This window comes from Pleurodeles waltl, chromosome 3_1 (genome assembly GCF_031143425.1).
Source record: "Pleurodeles waltl isolate 20211129_DDA chromosome 3_1, aPleWal1.hap1.20221129, whole genome shotgun sequence".
Taxonomy (NCBI): domain Eukaryota; kingdom Metazoa; phylum Chordata; class Amphibia; order Caudata; family Salamandridae; genus Pleurodeles; species Pleurodeles waltl.
The window spans coordinates 20296474-20315398 of NC_090440.1; the positions used below are offsets into that span (position 1 = coordinate 20296474).

The 18925-nt window shown below is 49.2% G+C and overlaps 1 protein-coding gene across 1 annotated transcript in view; it reads left to right on the forward strand.

The window, feature by feature from the left end:
* The window catches only part of CHRM4 (cholinergic receptor muscarinic 4), a 424975-nt gene that overhangs the window by 258640 nt on the left and 147410 nt on the right, over positions 1–18925 (forward strand). The gene's annotated exons all lie outside the window — the stretch shown is intronic.

An 18925-nucleotide genomic window follows, 5' to 3' on the forward strand; every position in this document is an offset into this window, starting at 1 on the left:
GTTCCAATTACCGCACCAAGGGATACTTCTTTCATCAGTCTCAGAATGATAAAACTCTGAGACGTTCCTGCGGGGACCCCGTCCTACAGGTGACAGATAGATTCTGGCCCAAGGCAGTGTATCCATACTTAAGGATGTTGTGTGAATGAACAGAGAGATGCTCGGAATGTTCTTTAGTCACCCCAATACTAGCAGTGCTTTATTTGTAAAATGTTAAGTGGCGGTGCCCAAAGCGCTGAGAAGACATCCGCGGCTGGCGCTATACAATGTCAGAGCGTGAATAGCAAGGGTGCGCAGTCCGAGTCCACTTCCGCCCTCTTTAATTCACTGGATGCGCTCCTGTGCTTGAAATCTCGCTCTTACAGGTGTCTCCAGGGGTGACAGAGTCTCTGTATTTCATTTCCTCTGTCTTTTTGTTTTGTTGTTCCCTCTGGTGGCCTAGGGAAATGTCTCATTTAGTGAAATAAGTGCCGGTCCCCAAAAATAGGTGCCGGTGCCCCCACCGGCAAACACCGGACCAAATTAAGCACTGGCTCTCACATGCTCTTTATTGAATTTTATTTTAGTTGACATAAAGTGCTGCCAGGTTAGGACTGGTCTCACAGCAAAATAAAAATAAAACAAACTGCGACCAAAATACGCATTCAGACTTATGAACATTTCCACTTATTTCTCTGGGGAAGGTAAAATCTATTGCAGAGTTTCTTGTATACCACTGTCCTCGCTGGTGATGGGAGGCCACCGCCGCTTCCCTTCTAGCGTGAGTGTCCATTTGTGCATGATAGCAGCTTGCATCCCTGCTAACTTCACACCTGTCCTCAGACCGAGGAGCGGTCCAAAGGTGTTAATCCGTAAAGGATTAGCCACAGCGTGTGGGGCTGCAGGCACCTGTGCAGTATTAAACAAAAAACGAGCAATGGATTGTTTTCCAGTTCTGAATGGTCTTTACGCAGTTCCTGCTATGACAATAGGACTGCGTGTTAGGACAAAGGAACTTCAGGATGTGGGGGAGTAGGTCTAGCCACACCTTCAGGAGCTGCGGGCCGAATTCCTGGCTAGCTCACCCTGTCTCACCTGTACCCCTAAACCCACCGGGGTGGGAGGCGATTACGGCAACAAAAACAACTCAGGGAGCCATGGAGACAGATCTTGCACTTTTGTGGTATTACTCATGCTTGCCCAGGCGTGACACAAAAGGGATGCGAGATACGTTTTCAATATATTTATTGAAACAAATGTAATCTAGCATAAAGCAAATGAGCTGTGATAATTAGGCAGATGAAACAAAGCAAAGTAATCAGCATAGTGAACATGGTAAAGAGAATAAACAATCCAACCATGACGTATGTGGTTCTAGACATTCTATAGGCTCCGACCTAACTCTAAAACTACGCAGGGAGTATAGCGGGTGTACCCTTCTGCCTGGCCCCGTCCGAGGGATCAGCCTTAGCCCCATACTTGACTGTCAGGAGTTGGCCTGTGGTATAGAGGGTAATTCTCTCAGGAGGCTGGTAGGTTAGCACCAGGAGAGCTGCATGTCGAGCACAGCATTCGTCCAAGGATGCTGTGACTGGAGTGCCTCCTGCCCCTTCAGGGTCACTGCACTATTTATATAGTAAAGCCATCCTGTGCTGGAAGCGCAGCCCTGATGCAATGCTGCGTCTAGATGTTAGAGGCTGTCTCCTGAACGGACAACATAAGAGCCGGGATATTGTGTGCAGTGTTCCTAGCCTTGAACAGGAAGTACAGATATGTAAAGCTAACTAAACAAGCAACACATAGCACAGATTCCCAGAAGACTATCATGGAAGAAATGCATGTAAATGTCATTACTAAAAGCAGCTTAGCTAAAAGAATAAAATATAAAATATAAACTGAACTTAAAAGCAGGGGTAACCAGCTCAGGTGAAAGAGGTCCATACAACACTGGGTGGGTCACAGGTCTTCCTGGGGGCCACCTGCACCTCACTCTAGAGCCGGGCCTGGGATTTGTACAGAGCATTGGTATCTCAGTGTTATCACATCTCGTTGTTCAAAGCATCAGCCTAAGAGTTGTCCAACACATCCGCTCCTGTGTTTGGCTCCAAACATTCACCAATCAGTGTTGTTCAAAGCTTCGACTCTTCAGGTGTGTTCTAAGCATCGACTCTTCAGGCGTGTTCTAAGCATCAACTCTTCAGGTGTGTTCTAAGCATCGACTCTTCAGGCGTGTTCTAAGCATCGACTCTTCAGGCGTGTTCTAAGCATCGACTGTTCAGGCGTGTTCTAAGCATCGACTCTTCAGGCGTGTTCTAAGCATCGACTCTTCAGGCGTGTTCTAAGCATCGACTCTTCAGGCGTGTTCTAAGCATCGACTCCTCAGTGGTGTTCTAGTCATCGGCTCCTCAGAGGTGTTCTAGTCATCGCCTCCTCAGAGGTGTTCTAGTCATCGACTCCTCAGTGGTGTTCTAGTCATCGGCTCCTCAGAGGTGTTCTAGTCATCGACTCCTCAGTGGTGTTCTAGTCATCGGCTCCTCAGAGGTGTTCTAGTCATCGACTCCTCAGTGGTGTTCTAGTCATTGGCTCCTCAGAGGTGTTCTAAGCATCAACTCATCTGTGACATTCTGGGCATTGGCTTCTCAGTGTTATTCAAAGCTTCGACTCCTCAGGCGTGTTCTAAGCATCGACTCCTCAGGTGTGTTCTAAGCATCGACTCTTCAGGTGTGTTCTAAGCATCGACTCCTCAGGTGTGTTCTAAGCATCGACTCTTCAGGCGTGTTCTAAACATCGACTCTTCAGTGGTGTTCTAAGTATCAACTCCTCTATGTTGTTCAAAGCATCAACTCCACAGTGGTGTTCTAAGAATCAACTCATCAAATGTGTTCTAGGCATCAGCTCCTCAGTGGTATTCTAAGCATCGGCTCCTCAGTAGTGTTCTAGGCATCGGCTCCTCAGAGGTGTATTTGGCATCAGCTCCTCAGTGGTGTTCTAGGCATCAGCTCTTCAGCGGTGTTCTAAGAATCAACTCATCAGTAGTGTTCTAGGCATCAGCTTCTCATGGGTGTTTTAGGTATCGGCTCCTCAGTGGTGTTCTAGGTATCAACTCATCAGCCGTGTTCTAGGCATCGGCTCCTCAGCAGTGTTCTACGATCGACTCCTCAGTGGTGTTCTATGCATCAGCTCCTCAGCCATGTTCTACGATTGACTCCTCAGTGGTGTTCTAGGCATCAGCTCCTCAGCGGTGTGCTAAGCATCAGCTCCTCAGTAGTGTTCTAGGCATCGGCTCCTCAGAGGTGTATTTGGCATCGGCTCCTCAGTGGTGATCTAGGCATCAGCTCCTCAGCGGTGTTCTAAGCATCGGCTCCTCAGTAGTGTTCTAGGCATCGGCTCCTCAGAGGTGTATTTGGCATTGGCTCCACAGAGGTATTCTAGGCATCAACTCATCAGTGATGTTCTGGGCATTGGCTTCTCAGTGGTGTTCTAAGCATTGACTCCTCAGTGGTGTTCTAAGCATTGACTCCTCAGTGGTGTTCTAGGCATCGGTTCCTCAGTGGTTTTCTAAGCACCGGTTCATCGGTGGTGTTCTGGGCATCAGCTTCTCAGTGGTGTTCTAGGCATTGGTTCCTCACTGGTATTGTAGGCATCAGTTCCTCACTGGTGTTCTACGCCTCGGCTCCTCAGTGGTGTTCTAGGCATCAGCTCCTCAGTGGTGTTCTAGACATCAGCTCCTCAGTGGTTTTCTAGGAATTGGTTCCTCACTGGTATTCTAGGCATTGGTTCCTCACACGTGTTCTAGGCATCAGTTCCTCAGTGGTATCCTAGGCATCGATTCCTCACTGGTGTTTTAAGCATCGGCTCCTCAGTGGTGTTCTGAGCATCAGCTCCTCAGTGGTGTTCTAGGCATCGGATCATCAGTAGTGTTCTAGGCATCAGCTTCTCATGGGTGTTTTAGGTATCGGCTCCTCAGTGGTGTTCTAGGTATCAACTCATCAGCCGTGTTCTAGGCATCGGCTCCTCAGTGGTGTTCTACGTTCGACTCCTCAGTGGTGTTCTCGGGATCGGCTCCTCAGCGGTGTTCTACGGTCGACTCCTCAGTTGTGTTCTAGGCATCGCCTCCTCAGTGATGGGCTATGATCGAATCCTCAACTGTGTTTTACAGTAGACTCCTCAGTGGTGTTCTACGATCGACTCCTCAGTGGTGTTCTAGGGATTGGCTCATCAGTGGTGTTTTACGATCGAATCCTCAGCGGTGTTCTACGATCAACTCCTCAACTGTGTTTTACAATCGACTCCTCGGTGGTGTTCTACGATCGGCTCCTCAGCGGTGTTCTAGGGATCGGCTCGTCAGCGGTGTTCTACGATCGACTCCTCAGCGGTGTTCTAGGGATCGGCTCGTCAGCGGTGTTCTACGATCGACTCCTCAGCGGTGTTCTAGGGATCGGCTCGTCAGCCGTGTTCTACGATCGACTCCTCAGTGGTGTTCTAGGGATCGGCTCGTCAGCGGTGTTCTACGATCGACTCCTCAGCGGTGTTCTAGGGATCGGCTCGTCAGTGGTGTTGTACGATCGGCTCCTCAGCGGTGTTCTAGGGATCGGCTCATCAGTGGTGTTCTAGGGATTGGCTCCTCAGTGGTGTTCTACGATCGGCTCCTCAGTGGTGTTCTACGATCGGCTCCTCAGCAGTGTTCTAGGGATCGGCTCATCAGTGGTGTTCTAGGGATCGGCTCATCAGTGGTGTTCTAGGGATTGGCTCCTCAGCGGTGTTCTAGGGATTGGCTCATCAGTGGTGTTCTAGGGATCGGCTCATCAGTGGTGTTCTAGGGATTGGCTCCTCAGTGGTGTTCTACGATCGGCTCCTCAGCGGTGTTCTAGGGATCGGCTCATCAGTGGTGTTCTAGGGATCGGCTCATCAGTGGTGTTCTAGGGATCGGCTCATCAGTGGTGTTCTAAGGATTGGCTCCTCAGCGATGTTCTAGGGATTGGCTCCTCAGTGGTGTTCTAGGGATTGGCTCATCAGCGGTGTTCTAGGGATTGGCTCCTCAGCGGTGTTCTAGGGATCGGCTCCTCAGTGGTGTTCTAGGGATCGGCTCATCAGCGGTGTTCTAGGGATTGGCTAATCAGTGGTGTTCTACGATCGGCTCCTCAGCGGTGTTCTAGGGATCGGCTCATCAGTGGTGTTCTAGGGATCGGCTCATCAGCGGTGTTCTAAGGATCGGCTCATCAGCGGTGTTCTAGGATCAGCTCCTCAGCGGTGTTCTAGGGATCCGCTCATCAGTGGTGTTCTAGGGATCGGCTCATCAGCGGTGTTCTAGGGATCGGCTCATCAGTGGTGTTCTAGGATCAGCTCCTCAGCGGTGTTCTAGGGATCGGCTCGTCAGCGGTGTTCTAGGGATCGACTCATCAGTGGTGTTCTACAATCGGCTCCTCAGCGGTGTTCTAGGGATCGTCTCCTGGTCAAGGCTTTGACACTCAGGTTCAAGCACCCACAGGAAGAGACACTTTAAGGAATGTACCAGGCCTGCAATTCCCCAGGGCCCCACCTTCCAAGGCCCCCCCCCTTGTAATGTGGGTGGAACAGTATAAAAAGTTGCCCTAATGACATGGCTCATAAAAAAACAGCTTATTTTGCTAATTTGACAGTCAACTGTGCTTAACAGAAACTTTAGGGTTTGGGCCAGGGTAACATCATACAAACGTATACAAAACAGCACAAACTCTTGCAAGGGTGTTTCATTTCGAGAGCAAAATGTATTCTATGCTGGGAAGGTGCTCTTTTCCCAGCACAAAAAGCACTTCCCACTGCTTTAAGCCACTTTGCATCAATTGGTTGTTCTAGGTGTTACTCCGCACAAGCACCCGTAGCTTTTGATGCAAAAATACTAAGGAAGCCAGACAGCTTTGCAACAAAAATACCACCTCCTATAAGCAGGCGCTAAGACAGACGAGCATTCCATACATTGCACGTGTGCTGTACTGTGCAGCACGCAAACAATGGATGGAATATCTAGGAATTTGTTTAGGCGGAGGATTTGGCAATGGAAGGGTACCTTAGAAGAACACTCACACACAGCTCTGCACCTCTATAACAGTAACACAAGCACTGCACACAAGCATCACGTGGAAAATCACCAGTAACACAGGCACTGCACACCAGTATCATGTGGAAAATCAACAGTAACACAAGCACTGCACATCAGTATCACACGTGGAAAATCACCAGTAACACAAGCACTGCACACCAGCATCAAGTGGAAAATCACCAGTAACACAAGCACTGCACACCAGTATCACGTGGAAAATCACCAGTAACACAAGCACTGCACACCAGTATCACGTGGAAAATCAACAGTAACACAAGCACTGCACATCAGTATCACACGTGGAAAATCACCAGTAACACAAGCACTGCACACCAGCATCAAGTGGAAAATCACCAGTAACACAAGCACTGCACACCAGTATCATGTGGAAAATCACCAGTAACACAAGCACTGCACATCAGTATCAAGTGGAAAATAAACAGTAACACAAGCACTGCCCACCAGTATCACGTAGAAAATCACCAGTAACACAAGCACTGCACACCAGCATCAAGTGGAAAATCACCAGTAACACAAGCACTGCACACCAGCATCAAGTGGAAAATCACCAGTAACACAAGCACTGCACATCAGTATCAGGTGGAAAATAAACAGTAACACAAGCACTGCCCACCAGTATCACGTAGAAAATCACCAGTAACACAAGCACCGCACACCAGCATCACGTGGAAAATCTCCAGTAACACAAGCACTGCACACCAGCATCACGTGGAAAATCACCAGTAACACAAGCACTGCACACCAGCATCACGTGGAAAATCAACAGTAACACAAGCACTGCACATCAGTATCACGTGAAAAATCAACAGTAACACAAGCACTGCACACCAGTATCACATGGAAAATCAACATTAAAACAAGCACTGCACACCAGCATCACGTGGAACATCAACAGTAACACAGGCACTGCACACCAATATCACACCTGGAAAATCAACATAAAACAAGTACTGCACCCAGTATCACATGGAAAATCACCAGTAACACAAGCACTGCACACCAGCATCACATGGAAAATCAACAGTAACACAAGAACTGTACACCAGCATCACGTGGCAAATCAACAGTAAAACAACCACTGCACACCAGCATCACGTGGAAAATCAACAGTAACACAAGGACTGCACACTAGTGTCACATGGAAGACTGACAGTAACACAAGCACTCACTGCACACTAGTGTCACATGGGAGGCCTACAGTAACACAAGAACAGCACACAAGTGTTACATGGAAGACTGACATTAACACATTAACGCAAGCACTGCACACTATTGTCACATGGGAGGCCAGCAGTAACACAAGCACTGCACATGATTGTCACATGGACAGCCTACAACAACACAAGCACTGCACACTAGTGTTACATGGAACACTGACATTAACAGAAGCACTGCACACTAGTGTCACATGGAAGACTCACACTAACACAAGCACTGCACATTAGTGTCACATGAAGACTGCCATTAACACATTAACACAAGCACTGCACACTAGTGTCACATAGGAGGCCAGCAGTAACACAAGCACTGCACTTGAGCGTCACATGGACAGCCTACAGTAACACAAGCACTGCACACTAGTGTTACATGGAACACTGACATTAACAGAAACACCGCACACTAGTGTCACATGGAAGGCTAACATTAACACAAGCACTGCACACCAATGTTACATGGAAGGCTAACGTTAACACAAATACTGCACACTAGTGTTACAGGGAAGATTGACAATAACACAAGCACTGCACACTAGTGTTACATGATAGATTGACATTAACACAAGCACTGCACACTAGTGTTACATGGAAGGTTAACATTCACACAAGCACTGCATACTAGTGTTACATGGAGGGCTAACATTAACACAAGCACTGCACACTAGTGTTACATGGAAGGCTAACATTAACACAAGCACTGCACACTAGTGTTACATGGAAGGATATCCTTAACACAAGCATTGCGCACTAGTGTTACATGGAAGGCTAACATTAACACAAGCACTGCACACTAGTGTTACATGGAGGGCTAACAGTAACACAAATACTGCACACTAGTGTCACATGGAAGGCTAACATTAACACAAGCACTGCACACCAGTGTTACATGGAAGGCTAACATTAACACAAGCACTGCGCACTAGTGTCACATGGAAGGATATCATTAACACAAGCACTGCACACCAGTGTTACATGGAGGGCTAACATTAACACAAGCACTGCACACTAGTGTTACATGGAAGGCTAACATTAACACAAACACTGCACACCAGTGTTACATGGAGGGCTAACATTAACACAAGCACTGCACACTAGTGCTACATGGAAGGCTAACATTAACACAAGCACTGCACACTAGTGTTACATGGAAGGATATAATTAACACAAGCACTGCACAGCAGTGTTACATGGAAGACTAACATTAACACAAGCACTGCACACTAGTGTTACATGGAAGGCTAACATTAACCCAAGCACTGCACACTAGTGTTACATGGAAGGATATAATTAACACAAGCACTGCACACCAGTGTTATATGGAAGGCTAACATTAACACAGGCACTGCACACTAGTGTTACATGGAAGGCTAACATTAACACAAGCACTGCACACTAGTGTTACATGGAAGGCTAACATTAACCCAAGCACTGCACACTAGTGTTACATGGAAGGATATAATTAACACAAGCACTGCACACCAGTGTTACATGGAAGACTAACATTAACACAAGCACTGCACACTAGTGTTACATGGAAGGCTAACATTAACACAAGCACTGCACACTAGTGTTACATGGAAGGATATAATTAACACAAGCACTGCACACCAGTGTTACATGGAAGGCTAACATTAACACAAGCACTGCACACCAGTGTTACATGGAAGGCTAACATTAACACAGGCACTGCACACTAGTGTTACATGGAAGGCTAACATTAACACAAGCACTGCACACTAGTGTTACATGGAAGGCTAACATTAACACAAGCACTGCACACTAGTGTTACATGGAAGGCTAACATTAACCCAAGCACTGCACACTAGTGTTACATGGAAGGATATAATTAACACAAGCACTGCACACCAGTGTTACATGGAAGGCTAACATTAACACAAGCACTGCACACCAGTGTTACATGGAAGGCTAACATTAACACAGGCACTGCACACTAGTGTTACATGGAAGGCTAACATTAACACAAGCACTGCACACTAGTGTTACATGGAAGGCTAACATTAACCCAAGCACTGCACACTAGTGTTACATGGAAGGATATAATTAACACAAGCACTGCACACCAGTGTTACATGGAAGGCTAACATTAACACAAGCACTGGCAATTTAATGCCACAGTGTATGCCACAGTGTACGTAGAGTGTACAACCAAACCCACAAGCCAGTGAGCCATACACACACATACACACACACACAGCTCCACGCTCCCAAAAACTTGTGCCAGTGAGGAGTCTGCAGCCAGGCCTAGTGCCAGGCAGGGGCACAAATCAAATTCAAGCAGAAATTCTTAATTGTTTTAGTTTCTAATAGCTTTGGCAGAAAGTCCCCGGTCATGTAAATAAGAAAAACTCAATTATACTCATCTGGAGGGAGAACTTTGGAGTGAGGGATAGACTGGGGGGGGTGGTGGGCAGGTACGACAGAGAGGGTGAGCACTCAGTGTGCAGAAGAAGAGAAGAGACACCGCAAGGCTTGTGAGAAGCTCGTGTCACAGCTCTCTGATCAGACATTAGCATTTGGACCACCTTGGGTTTGAGTCCACAGACCAGGCTCGGGTCGGGTAAGTGAGGGCTACTGACTTGGGATAAGAACACCTGACAAAGCGCAAGCAAGGACCAGCATACATCAACAAATGCCAGACCCTCCACCAACTGACCAGACACCTCCGATCAGCTTCCTGCTCCCTCGCAGACCCTCCACGGCTCTGTCGAGCCAACAGCAGAGGACGCACCTTCTTGAAGCTGGCAGCCAAGGCTTGGAAGAACCTCCACCGGCACCTCAGGACCGCAGGGTCACTCCAGCGATTCAGATGGGACCTAAAGACCTGGATTATGGAATGGAATGATTATTCCTCCACACAGCGGTATTCAGCACCAGCTCCTTGAGACCCTCACCTTTGCCGCACTCCATAAATGTTTGATTGATTGATTATGTCACAATACCCATACGACTGCCAACATAGCAACAAGGCCAGCATATATTGGGAAGTATTCTCGGTTATTAACTCCTCGTGTGTTAAACTCGACAATACAGTGGTGGTCCTTATTGTGAATTCAATATTGATTTAAGTCCATATTTCGATCACATAACACTTTCAAACGTGCAAGGGATGACGGAGACACTGAAATCACAAGTCAGGAGTAGATGACGTCATTCCCCACACAGAAGGAACTTTTGACTCTGGAAACGGCGGCCTGTAGAGGACAAAATACTCATGGAATATTGTGGTTGGAGCAGGAAACAAGAGTCACACTTCAGTACAGTGGAGAACCACCACCTGAGGGCCAGATTGTCCAATTCAAAGCTAAAACCAACATTTCACTAGATCTAGAAAAATCTAACTCACATGCACACTAACCCTTCTCACACATCAACTAAGCGCATACGTTTGTTATATTGACAAATAAATATAAAGTCTAAAAAAGAAGGTTTAATAATGTCCTTGTAGTGTCCCCTTGGTGACGCTACCCAGGCTGACACCGAACTTCCGGTGCACATGCTCAGGCAGAGCGCGAGTTGGAAGTGAGGGGGCGGGGTTGGAAGTGAGGAGGCGGAGCTTCTTGAAAAAGCCAAGGATTGCCTGTAGAGCAGATGCTCCTGGCCATGCTCCTGACTTAGACCACTAAAAACATTCCACTGAAATTGGTGTTTATCTGCAAAGTTAACGTGATCAGTTTGCTGTTGGACTCTTAGGGGCATATCTACAAGTTTTTGGGGCAGGGCAGCAGTGCAAGCCTCGCTACACGGCGTCAAAAGAAAAGGACAGGAATGCTCCTTATCTGTAAGATACAATGTATTCCTGTCTTCTTCCCCTGCGCTGGCGCACAATGGGCTGCTAAGCACCAAAGCAGGCACCCTTGCCCCATGGTGTAAGGGTGTTGGCGTTGCAGATATGATTGTTTTTGTGCAGGAAGAGAAACAATCATGTAGAACACAGGAAGAGGAAAGACTAGGAGAAAAAAAGGTATTGCTCCTCGATGCGGCTCCCTTACGCCTCACCAGGGGAGGCGTAGACTTGTGACGCATGTGCCCCTTTAAGATTTCGTAAATCTCAGAATGTGTCAAAAGCCGTGGGTGTTACATGGAAACACCCACCATGACACCCATGGCCCGCCTCCCTCTCACAGCGTGAGGCAACGCCGAGACTTGTACTCCGTTGCCCCGGTCCACATTTACAAGGCCATGAAAAGCCACCCCGGTTGGCCGTTTCACGTGGTCTTATAAGTATGGCCCTGCAGTGTGCATGCCTGGACTATCACTAAAAGTAACGTTCCAGTGGCGCAGAGGGGCTCTAAATATGTCCCTAGTGTCAACTTGAACTTGACAATACGCTCCCAAGAATTTGCAGCATAAGTGTTAAACGTCAATAGGGTGGACTGTTACAGTTAAGATAAATATTAGAACCAGGCAGGGGTGATTGGATCGACCAACAGCAGCCGGCAGCCCCTCGAGCAGACAGAGCGATAGAGGAAACAGCTTTGCCCGGATGGAATTTGAACGTAAGCAGTGAGCGTAGAGTCAGTGCAGCTGGAACAACTTTATGAGGGTGGTGATGGTGCCATCAATGTTACACCACTAAAGTCCAATTACCCTCCCCTGAGCTGGGGATTTTGCTTAAATTCACTCATAGTTTCGGCCATAGCTAACAGGCTGTGCTTCTTCAGGGCTTTGGGACACTTTCTTTCACAGCAATGCAGTCCCAGTTCTCAAAGGACAGGCAGGGACCAGTCAGGAGACTGACAGACAAGATCTGGAAACTATTTCCAACCCAGCAAGAGCTCTGCAGCTCAAGGTAGATGTTTAAATTGAAAGGCAGTTAAGCTACTCTAAAAATATTCTGTATTATTGCTTGGCATTTTTTATGGTGAATTAAAATTGGTGTTTTCAAACCTAATAAGCTAAAGAATTACGTCATGTCAAGCCACTCCCCTTTTTGCAGCAGTGGGATCATGAGCACACATACATCTGCAATAACCCAAAGAACATTTTGCACAGACCGGGACAGTTATAGCTAATTTCACCATTCTCACACCTCCCTGTCACTTCTGCCAACTACAAAGGATGTTACACTTTGGTGTCTGCACAGTAGCCTTATCACCGTGATAACATCAATGTATAACCCAGCAATCATATGTCGAAAGGCCTACACTGTACTGTCCGGAAAAAAAGTAAACTGCCATCCATGACCAGTAGCAGAGACTTCTAACTAAAAACACAGGGGGGAGGAGTAAACACAACATGTGTCTAATCTTTTTCTGTGCCCCAAAGAGGGATGCATATTGGTCTGCTTTAATCTCTCTTTCTTTGAAACCATATCCTTGCAATCTGACAATATATCTTTTCATTCCAGCAACCCTTTGCTTCTCACATAGCCCCACTAATGACCATACCTAACTCATTAATGCACCACAGACAAAATGCAGTAAAGGATTGGAATGGTTTCCTTGAGAGCACAAGGCTAATCCCAATAAACAACAATAACCACTCGACTAACCACTAACTTTTAGGTGTGGGTTAGTGTGCCACTCACTAGGGGTGAGGTAAATTTTCTGTGGTGGAATTTTGGCGACTTCATGTTACTCTTGTAGCAGAAATCCCTGACCAAATTCCACCAATCGCCGGGTGGTGGAGTTTTTTTCTTGTGTGTGGCTCCAAAACAGTAAATTGAGGAGTGAGACTTGGCATCCCCTTGTGTGATTTCCAATTGCGGCCAACACTAACCCCAACGCACCCAACCACACCAACCTCCTGAGCGCCTGGACCCACACCAACGACGAGGACACCACCAAGACCATGAGCACCATCCACTACGGATCACCCGCCGACCCCTTCCCTCACCATGTCTTCAACAAAGCCAGTCAAATCATCGCCCCCCAACTCCGTGCTATCATCAACAGCTCCTTCGAGACTGCCACCTTCCCGGAGAGCTGGAAAAACGCCGAAGTCAACAGCCTGCTCAAAAAACCCAAGGCAGACCCCAGAGACCGCAAGAACTACCGGCCCATCTCCCTCCTCCCCTTCCCAGTGAAGGTCATTGAGAAGATAGTCAACAGCAAACTATCCCGCTTCCTGGAGGACAATAGCTCGCTCGACATCTCCCAATCTGGCTTCCGAAAGGATCACAGCACCGAGACCGCTCTCATCACCGCAACCGATGACATCAGGGTCATGCGTGTTAAAGGTGAAACCGTGGCCCTCATCCTCCTTGACCTCTCGGCAGCGTTCGATGCCGTCTGTCACCACACACTTCGCACACGCCTCCACGATGCCGGGATCCGCCACTGGATCACATCCTTCCTCTCAGAGAGTCCGCCTCCCTCCGTTCCTGTCGAAAGCCACCAAGACCATCTGTGGAGTCCCCCAAGGATCCTCTCTCAGCCCAACCCTTTTTAACGTCTACATGGCACCGCTCGCCAACATCATCCGATCCCACAGCCTCAACATCGTCTCCTACGCGGACGACACCCAACTGATCCTCTCACTCACTAGGGACCCCGCCAAGATCAATCTCCACAACGGACTACATGTCATCGCCAACTGGATGGAGATAAGCCGCCTCAAACTGAACTCAGATAAGACTGAGATCCTCATCCTCGGCTCCAACCGCTCAGCATGGGACGACTTCTGGGGGCCTGTCGAATTAGGAGCCGCACCAACTCCCACCACCCACGCGCGCAACCTCGGCTTCATACTAGATTCATCATTCACCATTACCCAGTAAGTCACATCCTCATGTTTCAACTGCCTCTGCATGCTTCGCAAGACCTTCAGATGTTTCCCCATCAAAACCAGAACGGCCACCCACGCCCTCGTCAGCAGCAGACTGGACTACGGCAACGCACTCTACGCTGGAACAACGGCCAAGCTCCAGAGGAAACGTCATCACATTCAGAACGCCTCCGCACACCTCATCCTCAACCTCCCATGCCACTAACACATCTCAGCGCACCTCAGAGACCTTCACTGGCTCCCCGTCAACAAGAGGATCACCTTCAAACGCCTCATCCACACTCACAAAGCAATCCACAATGCATGCCCTGCCTGCCTCAATGAGCGTCTCAGCTTCCACGTTCCCACATGCCAGCTCCGCTCCACCAACCTCACCTTCGCCATTGTCCCCCGCATCCACCGTACCACAACCGGCGGCAGATCCTTCTCCCACCTCACCGCTAAAACATGGAACTCCCCCCGTCAACCTACGTCTGACCCAGGACCTCCTGACCTTCAGGAAACGACTCAAGACCTGGTTATTCGAGCATTAGCACCTCCACAGTACCTTGAGACCCTAACGGGTGAGTAGCACGCTTAACAAGTGATTGATTGATTGCTAATAAGGGTGGGTGGAGCTCATGGAGTTCTACTCTGTGGAATTCTGCGGAGTTAGCTAAAACCTCAGTGAAATCCCACGGAGATCCAGGTGCCACCTGCCATACCACCCTGGCCTGAATGCACCCGATCTCAGAAGCATTAAGCATGTTTGGGCCAGGCTAGTAGGCAACCAGGCCCGAACCTGCTCAGCGCGTCTGAGATCGGGTGCATTCAGGCCAGGGTGGTATGCCGTAGGCAGTGAAAGCTGCCGTTTCAGGCCTCTTGTGCTGATATAGCCCACCGCATGGAGCCTGGTGCTCTTATCCACACCTGCACACTTCTCTTCACCAACTACCCTCCTTCACAAACTTCCTACGGAAGGCCAAGCACACCCCCTGCCTTGCACCAGTCTTGCAACTGCTTCCTCTGCACTTACACACAGCCTCAACCTACCCTTTCTTTAGGGCCCAGCACTAGCAGCAGCAAACCAGCTCACCACCAGCAGCCTGGTGTTTTCACAAAGTGCCTAGCCTTGCTTGCCACTGGGCTCTAAGGCACTCGCTCAGGCCACACACATCTCTATCTGGGAGGGGCTGCTGGACTATTACTAAGCAGCTGATGCTCCCCCGGTCTCTGCACCTTTGCCCTGCTGGCCTCAGCACTATACCTTATAACACCACTTCCTTACCCTGGCACTCTGGGGAGACAGGTTCCTTTCAAGTGGAGCTCTGACTGAAAGCTTCCTTTTTTCCAAGCACAGACCCCACTCATATGCAAATCCTGCCCATGCCCAGTGCCGGCCCCTGTGTGCACACATAGAAGAGAAAGCGAAACAAGGGTCTGACCTGAATGCTGTCTGGGTCCAGAGTCCCCTTTGCCAGCGGCCGGGCTCTCTGCCACCCTCTGCCCTCTGCTCCCGGGCTGCTGAGGGGAGTGAAAGGAGGGGGGCCTGGATCCGGAGCTGGCACCGGTGCAGCCCCAAAGCAGTAGCAGCGAAAATAGACTTGAGCAGCAGCAAAATCAGCTTGAGTAACTGCGCCCTCGGGCATGCTAGGTGGTGCTGCTGGCACTCATTTTTCAGCGTGAAACATGCTGTTTCCGCTAAATCACAGCACGAGCAGGGCATAATGCCTATTTCTACCCTTTGGAGGACCGCCATGAAATCTCACAGAGTTTGTATATTACTCTGCGGAATTCTGCATAGTCAAATTCTGCAACTTCCTCCCACCCCTACTACTCACCTTAAAGCGCTTCACTGCCTCGTTAGAGGTATAAAGCGTTATATAAATGCAATTTCATTATAATTGAATTCTTACTTTGTTGTAGGGCTAAAAACAAATCCAATGGTCCCGCATGTGGCTGTTGTAGTGAAAGGAGCTCTTGGATTCTGATGCACAGAGCTGACTTTTACCAATAAGTACCTGCAATTTCTTTCCACTCTCTCTGTTTGCCCTTACATCCCATTACTGTCTTATTGTGTCCTTTTACTTATTAAATTATAATCTTTTTCACTAAATTCATGTACATATTTATGCCTTAACTATATCTTTGATGTACATGTGCCACATGCCTTTATCTGCGGAAGCTACTTGTGCCAAAGTGCAAACACTGAAACCAGCCACCCTTATGGAGCGGGTGGATTGGGCATCAGACCCTGAGCTCTTCCACTGTAGCCTAACAATCAGAGTGTGGGCATGAGCCCTGGTAACGGTAGAGAGGGAGGGCAAAGTCTGGGGTGGGCAAGGGAGGTTGCCATCTGGAGAGGGTAGAGACATTGGCAGGGGAGGGGCAGAGACTGGAGTGAGCAGGAGAGTTTGCCATCTGGAGAGGGTAGAGACATTGGCAGGGAAGGGGCAGGGTCTGGGTGGGCAGACGAGGTTGCCAACTGGAGATGGTAGAGACATTGTCAGATGAGGGTCAGAGCCTGCAGTTGGCAGGTGGAGTGGCCACCTAGAGGTCGTAGGGTTATTGGCAGAGGAACGGCAGAGTCAGAGGTGGGCAGAGGAGGTTGCCACATGGAGAAAGTAGAGACACTGGCATGGGAGGGGCAGAGTCTGGGTGGCAGGGGAAGTGTCCACCTGGAGAGGGTAGACACGTTGGCAGAGGAGGTTGAAGCTGGTAACAGGATTTGTGAAGTCACAGGGGCCTGATGGCACTTGAGGGTACCAGCAGGGAGGGCAATGCCATGGGAGAGCAGAGTCTGGGGATGGTAGAGGTTTGCCAAGAGCTGTCTGCTTGCCTGCCCAGGGACATCTGTTAAGTAATCTCGAGCAGACAAATGCCAGGGGAAACAGCTCCAAATCCAATTGCTGTCAGTGTGTATGTCTCATTCCCTCCCCAGACTCTCCTAACTGGCCTGAAATCTCATTTAGGCCAAAAGCAGCTGGGTGAGAGCATTCCCTGCACCGGTAGCAAGTGGGAGGAGGGGGGCCGGGGGAGGCGGTGGTATCAGGAGGAAAAGGGAGAGCTGAGAAGAGCCTCTCTGGAGGAGGGAGTGAAAGTGTGCACGAGAGAGTGCACGCGCCACCAAGAGAAAAATATTCCAAGAGGGAGGACAGACTGTGGATGGAGTGAGTAGAGGGCACCGAGTGGGCGATTGGCCATTTCCTCAGTCGGACGGTGGCCATGTGGCCCTGCTGAATTAAAGTCTTTGGGGGCACTCTCCTGTTGATTCTGGGCTGGTTCACGGTCGGTTCACACCCGTCCATATAAGCTCCACTAAGGCTGTGCAGGACCCTCTCGGGTTGCGTCTCCCTCCCTCCTACGTGACTGTAAGGGAGTTCTGGCCACTCACAGGCACCGCTGCCCAGGCCACACCCACTGTGTGTAGGGACACTCAAGGGACAGTCAGCCAGGACCTGTCGAGAGACAGCCAGCCAGGGCCATTCGAGAGATATCAAGACATGACCTGTCGAGAGACAGCCAACCAGGGCCATTCGAGAGATAGCAAGACAGGGCCACTCAAGAGATATCAAGACATGACCTGTCGAGAGACAGCCAGCCAGGGCCACTCAAGAGATATCAAGACGTGACCTGTCGAGAGACAGCCAGCCAGGGCCAGTCAAAGGACAGCTAACCAGGGCCACTACAGAGACAGCAAGACAGTGACGGTAGAAGGGCAGCCAACCAGGGCCACTCGAGAGATAGCCAGTCAGGGCCAATTGAGGGACAGCCGGGGCCACTGGAGAGAAAGAGAGCCAGAACAACTCAAGACATACAGACAAGGACACTCGAAAGACAGACTGGCAGGACCACTCGAGAGACAGCAAGACAGGGCCACTCGAGAGGCAGCCAGGCAGGATCAGTCAAGAGATAGACAACCAGTACTGGTCGAGGGGCAGCCAACCAGGGTCACTCGAGAGACAGTACAACTCAAGACAGCCAGCTAGCGCCTCTCAAGAGACAGCCACCCAGGGCCATCCAAGAGACAGTCGGTCAGGGCCGCTTCATTGACAGCCAATCAGGGCTGCGTGATAGTCAGTTACCACTCACCCCTCTTAGCAGCCCAAGAGACCTTCAACCAGAGCCTGTTGAGGAGCAGGCAACCCATCCCTCAGGGTACCAGGAGGATGAGGACTGAATGCAGAGACAGAGGGTGAACACTGATGAACTGATGAAGATGGAACTGCAGAGAGCTCAGGAAGGGGTGGCCCCCGCGGCAGCGGGGAGGGGGGAGCTATGCCCCCCTGCACCAAATTACTGAAATACCTCAAGGAGGTGGTTGTCCTGAGGGGGGAGAGGGGGTGCGGCGGTGCTCGCCCCCTGCACATAATTACAGAAATGCCCCAGGGAGGTAGTGAATTTCTAATTTTTTAAAAAATTCTATTTCCTATCTATTCCGTCCCTGTAACCTTTGTTTTTATCAGTGTATAGAGTATCACATTAAAGTGGATTAATAGCTGTTTATTTCTTCATAATACATCCAATTAAGGAGGAGGTCTGACCTCGTGGGAGCACCGGCACTTGGATCAAGCTGCACAGCTCATGGACCGAATTGTTTTCAAATATATATATATATCTATCTATCTATATATATATATATATATATATATATATATATATATATATATATATATATATATATAGACATATAGATATATATTGTTAGACGTGTCAGCCTTAAGGTGGTCTTCCTCCAGGGCCACATTACCCAGGACCAAATATGAAATGAAGGTAGGAAGAATGCAGCCCCCCGTCCTCGAGCCACTCTAGGGTCCCGGGGACACCATCCCCAGGGACCAACTTTAAAAAAAGGGAAGGCATGCATGACCCTGCCCCCTCCCTAAGCCGTTTCAGGCCCCGG